General features: G+C 43.1%; 1 long non-coding RNA gene across 1 annotated transcript in view; it reads left to right on the forward strand.

The window, feature by feature from the left end:
• Positions 1–6190, forward strand: part of LOC134957133 (uncharacterized) — a 44415-nt gene extending 38225 nt beyond the window's left edge. The window contains exons 3-5 of the long non-coding RNA XR_010186488.1: positions 3770–3844; positions 3919–4130; positions 4732–6190. This is a non-coding gene — a long non-coding RNA (uncharacterized LOC134957133). The remainder of the gene's footprint in view (positions 1–3769; positions 3845–3918; positions 4131–4731) is intronic.
• Positions 6191–8139: the final 1949 nt, after the last annotated feature.

An 8139-nucleotide genomic window follows, 5' to 3' on the forward strand; every position in this document is an offset into this window, starting at 1 on the left:
TTTTTTTTCCCGCTGCCGCATTTTCACTTTCAGTTTCAATTTTCATCCCCGTTCGTGATTGGTTGTGTTTCAGATGGTAGGAGTGTCTGTGCGCAACCATATATATACGCCCCAAACCGTCCGCACCTCGTGGGTTTAGTTAGTGGTGAGGAGGAGGGAGGTTGTGCTGTGGAGGTAAGTGAATTTGTGGTTTGGTGAGGAGTGTTGGTAGCGATTTGTGAGTGTGGTATTGTGTTTGAAAGTCATCTTGTCATTCTTGTTGTCTTGTATTTTGTGGTTTTGTCTCATTTTTAGTCCAAGTTATTTTTCTTTATAGTCCCTTGTCAGTGTTTGTGTGTGTGTGTGTGTGTGTGTGTGTGTGTGTGTGTGTGTTGTGTAGTGGTAGTGGAGGAGTGTGTTGTTTGTCTTTTTTTTTCCTGTGTTAACTGTTTAGACACACAATTATGTGTGACACAGAGGTGGAGGGTGTGAGTGAGGGGGAGGAGGTTGGTCAGGTGGAGGAGGTGAGTGTTAGTGAGGTGGAGGAGGTGGGTGAGGTTGCTGCAGCAGCCTCAAGTGATAGTGACAGTCAGAGTGCTCCACAGCCACGCACCACTACTAAGACTGGGCGGAATGTCAAGTTTAGTTTTGCTGAAAATGTGGCATTGGTGCGTGAGCTGATAAAGTATCAGAGGCAGCTATTTGGCTCTGAGTCCGCCAAGGTGCCAACACGGAGGAAGACGGTGTTGTGGGCGAAAGTTGTTGCTGCTGTCAATAGTGAGGGGGTGGTCAAGCGGACGGAGGACACGTGCCGCAAACGGTACTATCACAAACCTGAACGACTACAGGCCGATAGCACTGACGTCTGTGGTCATGAAAACGTTCGAGCGTCTGGTTTTGAATCACCTGAAAACTGTGACTGGCCCCCAACTGGACCCCCTGCAGTTCGCCTATTGCTCGAATCGGTGTGTCGAGGATGCAGTCAACCTGGGCCTGCACTACATTCTACAGCACCTAGACATTCCCGGTACCTACGCGAGGTCCTGTTTGTCGATTTTAGCTCGGCCTTCAATACAATCGTCCCCAGCATCCTCCACCCCAAATTACTTCGCCTAGGGGTCCCAGAAGCTACCTGTTCCTGGATAATAGACTTCCTGACAGATAGGACACAGGTGGTGAAAGCGGGGGAATTCACCTCTCGAGCGCGGTCCATTAGTACAGGGGCCCCTCAGGGCTGTGTCCTCTCACCCCTGCTCTTCTCCCTGTACACAAATGACTGTACCTCAGAGGCGCAATCAGTAAGGATCATCAAATTCGCCGATGACACCACCGTCATCGGCCTCATCAAGGATGGGGACGAATCGGCCAATAGACGGGAAGTAGACCGGCTGGCCCAGTGGTGCATCCACAACAACCTTGAGCTCAACCCCCTCAAAACTGTCGAGATGATAGTGGACTTCAGGAAGAAGTCATCTAGTGCACCTCCGCTAACGATTGCTGACAGTGTGGTATCGCTAGTGGACTCCTTCAAGTTTCTAGGGACCACAATCTCCAGGGACCTTAAATGGGGGTCCAACGCTGACGCCACTGTTGAGAAAGAGCAGCAGAGGTTGTTCTTCCTCAGGCAACTAAGGAAGTTCAACATCCCACAGAAGCTCCTGCTCCTCTTCTACTCCGCGATTGTGGAGTCGGTACTGTGCTCCTCGATACTCGTATGGTACAGCTCCGCCAGCGCGAGGGACAGATGCAGGCTCCAAAAGGTGGTCAGAACCGCAGAGGAGATCATCGGGGCCGACCTTCCCTCAGTCCAGGACCTGTACTTGTCCAGAGCTAAAAAGCGGGCAATGAAGATAGTAAAAGACCAGCTACACCCCGGCCACAGCATGTTTAACTTGCTTCCTTCAGGCAGGCGTTACAGGGCTGTCCCCGCCAGATCCACCAGAAGCCTCAAAAGTTTCTTTCCCCAAGCGGTCCGCCTGCTGAACTCCTGAACATTGACTGACTAGACGTACATGTAACTAACTTGTGTCCCTACGGTATACCTATCTGTGTAACTTTACTTGCCCCCACACACACACACACACACACACACACACCTGCTTACCTGTTACCTACTTGGCTGTTGTATAGCAAACCGAAGACAAATTCCTAGTATACGCAAGTATACCTGGCCAATAAAGCTGATTCTGATTCTGATTCTATGACATAAAGCGACGTGTCAAGTCCAAAATGGCCAAGGAGGCCAAGTCGGCTCGGAAAACCGGTGGTGGGCAGCCCTATATTGCAAGATATCTGGAGTATGAGGAGCCCATGCGGAGTGTAATCCCTCCAGAAGTTGTCTCTGCAACCCATGTCCGGGATTCAGATAGGGCCAGGAAGAATGGTGAGCATGTGTATTTGCATTTACATTCTATGTTTTTTTGTTATTTTTTTTAAAATGTGTGTCATGTGACGTTGCATATTACTCCCATCTTCAAGTGTGTGTCAGCAAATACATTGTTTTGGTTAATATTTTATACAAAAGCCAAGGTAACATCTTACTTTATTGTATGTCATGTGATTTTCTGACAAATATTTTGCATGTGTAGTTTGGACTTGGTGTGTCTCTGAATTGTCCTGCAATAATGTTTTCCTTTTGTCCGTTTTTTAATTAAAAATTGTGACTATGTTTTATATTTAAGTGATCCAAGGCCCTCATTCCGAGTTGTTCGCTCGCAAGCTGCTTTTAGCAGCTTTACACACGCTAAGCCGCCGCCTACTGGGAGTGAATCTTAGCTTCTTAAAATTGCGAACGAAAGATTCTCAAAATTGCGAATACACACCTCTTAGCAGTTTCTGAGTAGCTTCAAACTTACTCGGCATCTGCGATCAGTTCAGTGCTTGTCGTTTCTGGTTTGACGTCACAAACACACCCAGCGTTCGCCCAGACACTCCTCCGTTTCTCCAGCCACTCCCGCGTTTTTCCCAGAAACGGTAGCGTTTTTTCGCACACACCCATAAAACGGCCAGTTTCCGCCCAGAAACACCCACTTCCTGTCAATCACATTACGATCACCAGAACGAAGAAAAAACCGTGAGTAAAATTCCTAACTGCATAGCAAAGTTACTTGGCGCAGTCGCACTGCGGACATTGCGCATGCGCACTAAGCGGAAAATCGCTGCGATGCGAAAAAATTTACAGAGCGAACAACTCGGAATGAGGGCCCATGTGCAATGCTTAAAAAACAGTGGTTGTCATGTTAGAGGCTGGAGTACTGGAAAGTGGTTTGGAAACCACTTACATGTGTAATGTCATTATTAGATAATGTTAATTATTTAATTACAATAACACTATTTTTTTATTTTTTTTATTTATTTTTTTGCTTGTATTTGTACCGTGACACCACACTGCAGTGTAATTTTTTTAAAAATGGCTACATTTTGTTTTGGACTATATAGTGTTAATGTGTCTTTGGAGTGCCACATCACAGAGCAATTTATATATTGCATCTGTAATATTTATCCTTTCAATACAAAATGAAGATGTGTGTTTTTTTTGTTTGTTTGTTTTTCTTTAACTTGTGGCCTATGTCAGTGTCCTGTACATGTTTTCCAGTGTTGATGTTGCCATAGTGCTTATGTGTTTTGGTCAATGTTTTTAGTTTTGTTTTTTTTCCTTTTTGTATTTCTGGTCCTTATGTTTTTTATAAATAAAAACCAAGCATTTCTAAAAGAATAAATGTTTATAAGCATAATGGGTGGATGTATACACAATAGCATGAATTTTTTTATTTTTTTTTATTTTATACAGTGTTAGAAAAAAGCAGTACTACTCGACGGCCAGTAACTCCTATCACATCTGATGATGATGACGCTGCGGAAGCAGGTAAAGTGTCCATTGTAGTATAGGGTATGCTTGTAAAGGAATGGCCATAACAAAATTGCACTTTCATTAAATAGTCCATCAAAAGAAGTATGGAGCAGCAGAAGTGGGACTTCTGTAAGACATCACCACAAAAAACCTGTGGCCGAAAAGAAAGCAAGGTCGTATGTCCCGGCCCAACCTCAGCAGGCTACCCCGCCACAAAGATTATCGTCCGTATGTTCTGTCCCCCCACTCCAAATTTTGGACACACCTCCAAGACGTCATCCACACTCCCCTCATCTTGATTGTGAGTATCAAACTGAAATAAATGTTAAAAATTTCAGAACGTAATCCAAATTTTTCATAACCGCATTAAGTCAAAACACATCAAAAACTTAGATACTTACCGCAGTAAGTAAAAGCTGAAATGGAATCCAAGCTAAATGGCCTTGTCCACATCCAGTAAAGATATGTATGTCCACTTGAGCCATACAGTATGACATTGTGTGTAAGATGCTGCAACAAAAAAGCATGTTGGTTTTATTGCAAAAAGTAAGGTTGTTTTTCCAAATTACACATGTGTGTTTGAGGTAACATGGCAAAATACATATAAAAACATTACTATGTTTGTTTGAACAAAGCTATAAGGTAACACATTATGTATTCCAATGTGTTTTTATGGTGGAGTATGTGTGAGCTACAATAAAACTAAAGTGTTTGCTTTCACAATTAAGTAACCAGACACATTTGCCACAAACAGGCATATGTATGTATTTAAGCTATGAGTGATGATGTTGCTAGGCAGAATAGTTGAAAGCAACAGTGAATGACATGTGTTCCATGTGTAGTGATTTGTTTTCATTTCTCAAACATATGGATAGCTAATGGAGATTTGTTTAACATTTCAGCTTCTAGTCCTGGGAACAGCATCCCTCCGCAACAACAGCAACACAGTGACATGGAGGAGACAAACATCTTAGAAATGTAGCCATTAATGCAAGGAATGAGCCCCCCAGCACCTGTGAGTACACCACCACAGCAAAGCACACCACCACCACAACACAGCCCAACAACACCAGGAACACAAGGCCCTGATCAGGTGTTTTGGTCCATTTGGACTAGACAGCAGGCCACTAATGAAGATTGCCTGCGTAAGCAGACACAAATGTTTGCAAGCCTACCATCTCACCTCAGAAGAATATCAAGAAATCTGAGTAGACAAAATGAACAAACAACCAGAATAGGCAATACCATGGAACTCATGCGTACAGACATTACACAGGTCATGGGCAACTTTCAGCGCATAATGGAAGAACAGCACAGACAACAGCAAAGTTATATGAGCATTTTTCAAAACAATCAAAAGATTAATGAAAGTTTATTCAGAATAGTAGACAATCAAAATGCTGCTACACGTGAACTCAATGCCACCCTCACTAACCTGAATGAAACACTCAGATGCATGCACCAACAGCAAACAAGCAGCAGTTCTGGTACGACTACTCCAAATATCACGCCTGTCTCATCACCACCAAGACGATCCACCAGAGCACGACAACATGACAGTGCTAAAGGCAAAGGGCAGGACAAGCAGCCACCAAAAAAAACGTGGAAAAATTCAAGTTAGACATTTGTGATAAGTAACTCAAAATAATTAGTAAGTGTATTTTTGGCAAAAAATATATAACACTTAGCTCTTTGACACTTTTTTCAACATCATTAATTATAAGTGGTACAAACAAAAACATAAAATTTGTACGCACATTTATTCTTTACCATTTTTTTTTTGGTATTGGAGGAGGGAAATGTTGATGGAGCCACACATACATGTTAGCAGGAAGAAAACTGACCACTTGATTTTTTTCTAATCATTACTCTTTCTAGATTCCAATCATTCTCTTTCCCTGCAGACACAATAATTGCCAGCCAGGCAGAATGTCTTTAGCAGGAAGTAAACTGACCACTTGATTTTTTTCTAAACATTACTCTTTCTAGATTCCAATCATTCTCTTTCCCTGCAGACAATCCAAATTACAATGTTATTGATACATATTTTAGCTTTATTCTCTATACAACATTACAAGAAGAACACAATTGAGTTGCGTAAAAAGCTTGTAATATGTTGGCTTTGTTTTGTTTTAAAAACATTGATAAAATGAATGTCAGTATTGTTGGGACATGTTTGTGTGTGTTAAAAATTAGTAAGAATGTTTTTACACGTGATGCTGAAACAAACAAATATGTACTTTTACAACAAAAATCAAAGAATGTGTATAATAATGTATATGTGTGGGAAACTATGTATTTACTTACACATCATCAAGTTTACAGCATCAAACATTAGGAAATAAATTAATCCAGATTACAGTAAGTTTGTGTGTCTTAAATATGATGGTGCATCACACATAGGGACACATGTATTCCTCAAGGCTAACATATTATATGTTGAGGAGTGTTTTTTGGGAAGACAGGTTCTCAAACTCGGCCCTCAGGAACCCACACAGTGCATGTTTTGCAGGTCTCCTCACAGAATCACAAGTGACATAATGAGCTCCACCTATGAACCTTTTAACATATGTCTGTGAGTAATTCATACACCTGTGCTTCTAATGGGTTACGTGAAAAACATGCACTGTGTGTGGTCCTGAGGGCCGAGTTTGTGAACCTGTGCATTAGGACGTTGCACACAATGATAAAGTGAAATACTAAATAGATTATGTGGCCTTGTAAGAAATTAGCACTGCAAGTTTACGATCACTTATCCAGACTTAATGCATGCCACTCATAATCTGTTGTTTTGATAATAAAAATACACACAATACACATGCGACATTTGTTTTTCATAAAGCGAGGGTATGTTTGTATGTGTCAAGGAGACAGACACATTCTGAGTAATGGTTTTTGGGGGAAAAAAAAGGCAAAACATCTATTTATGATTACACAACAGATGAAATAAGCAAACCAAGCTTACTGTCACGATCCGGGTATCTGGACGCCATTACCTGCCTTTCAGATGTCTCCTGAGGCTCGCTCAGCGTTCCAAGGCCGGATTTCATCTGTGTCCACATACTGCACATTCCTCCTGTCACGCTGAGATGCTGTCACAGTGGCGCCATGTTTGAATCCTGCATGGCGTCTCACGTTCTCCGCGGCCTCCGCTGCCGCTCCTGTGTTATAGGTGCAGGTTGTCAGTGTGGTGTTCCATGTCTGCCGCGGCCTCCGTTGTCATCCACGAGTCTCAGCATACATTTGTCAGTCTGGCGTCTCCTGTCCTCTGTGGCCGGCGCCGCCATTACAGTTATGTTTCCACATGGTTTCCCAAGCCAGGTTTCCCTCCAAGTTCTAACATGGGCGCAGCCATGTTGGATCTAATCACATGTCTCAGTTCCTCCAATCCACTGCTTCTGGAAATCTGCATAATTGCCCAGCCAATGCCTGCATTGCTGCAGGTTTAAGTATCCTGTGCCTGGGGCAGGAAATCGTCAGTGCTTTGTTTGTCATACCTTGTTCCAGTCTCTCTCCTGTGGTTGTGTTTCCAGGTTCCAGCTCCTGTCTCCAGCATCCACTAAAGAGACCCGCACCTGCCTACCATCCTGCGGTGCAGCCTGACTCTACAGTCCTCCGTGGCTGATCCAGTTTCCAGCTTCCAGCTATTTCATCTGCTTCCAGCAGTATCCACTACCACCGGTAATCATCCTTCAACTCCTCTGTTTCCACGCTCCCTAGCATCTTATTATATTCACTCCGTGTTTCATCACCTGGCTGGTTCCACCCAGCATTCATTCAGTGACTTTATCATCTGCCTGATTCCATTCCGCATCCACTCCGTGTCTTACCACCTGGCTGGTTCTATCCAGCAAATACAACAGCTGATTCAAGTTATCAACTTCATCTGTTCCATCTACTGGCATGTTCCTTGGATATCTTCACTACTACAGCCAGGCCTGGTAAGGTTATTCCATCTAAGGACTTAAACAACTGTTCTTAACCTACCAGTGTCCTGTGAAACCATTTCATGGTCAGAGTGCTCCAGGAATCATATTATTTATCATTGCCATTTTTATTATTTGTTGTCTGTTGTTACACGGAGTTTGTCAATAAACTTTTAATTTACTTTTACCTGGTTGTCATGGTCACACCTTCGGGTTTCCTTTTAACACTTACATGTCCAGGGGTCTGATTAAACCTCCCCGGTTTAAGTTCCTCTCAGCCCCTACAACTGAGGCTTCCTCCTGTCAGCTAAAACTCTCAGTTGTGACAGTAAGCACTGACCATATGAATCCAGCCGGAGACCAGGATCAAGCGGCCAGGCCGAT

This window comes from Pseudophryne corroboree, chromosome 9 (genome assembly GCF_028390025.1).
Source record: "Pseudophryne corroboree isolate aPseCor3 chromosome 9, aPseCor3.hap2, whole genome shotgun sequence".
Taxonomy (NCBI): Eukaryota; Metazoa; Chordata; class Amphibia; order Anura; family Myobatrachidae; genus Pseudophryne; species Pseudophryne corroboree.